The sequence below is a fragment of the Pygoscelis adeliae genome, unplaced genomic scaffold (genome assembly GCF_000699105.1).
Source record: "Pygoscelis adeliae isolate BGI_AS28 unplaced genomic scaffold, ASM69910v1 Scaffold187, whole genome shotgun sequence".
Taxonomy (NCBI): domain Eukaryota; kingdom Metazoa; phylum Chordata; class Aves; order Sphenisciformes; family Spheniscidae; genus Pygoscelis; species Pygoscelis adeliae.
In genome coordinates, this window is record NW_008825103.1 from 9,041 (window position 1) to 9,401 (window position 361).

General features: G+C 58.7%; 1 protein-coding gene across 1 annotated transcript in view; it reads right to left on the bottom strand.

Moving 5' to 3' along the window:
• Positions 1 to 361, bottom strand: part of LOC103919660 (actin-related protein 2-like) — a 12,388-nt gene that overhangs the window by 8,868 nt on the left and 3,159 nt on the right. The gene's annotated exons all lie outside the window — the stretch shown is intronic.

Here is a 361-nt window from a genome sequence, read left to right on the forward strand (position 1 = left end):
AGTCAAGGGCATCAACACAGGGTTGGGGACACCATCACGAGGTCAAGGGCATCAACACAGCGTTGGAGGCATCAGCATGGGGTTGCGGGCAACAACATTGGGTCAGGTGCATCGACACGGGGTCAGGGGCACCAACATGAGGTCAAGGGCACCAACATGGGGTCGGGGACACCAACACAACATTGGGGGCACCAACACGGGGTCCAGGGCATCGACATGGGTTTGGAGGCATCAGCACAGGGTTGGAGGCAACAACATGAGGTCAAGGGCATTGACGCAGGGTTGGAGGCATCAAGGCAGGGTCGAGGGCATCAGCATGACATCGGGGGCACCGACACGGGATTATGGGCAACAAGATGAG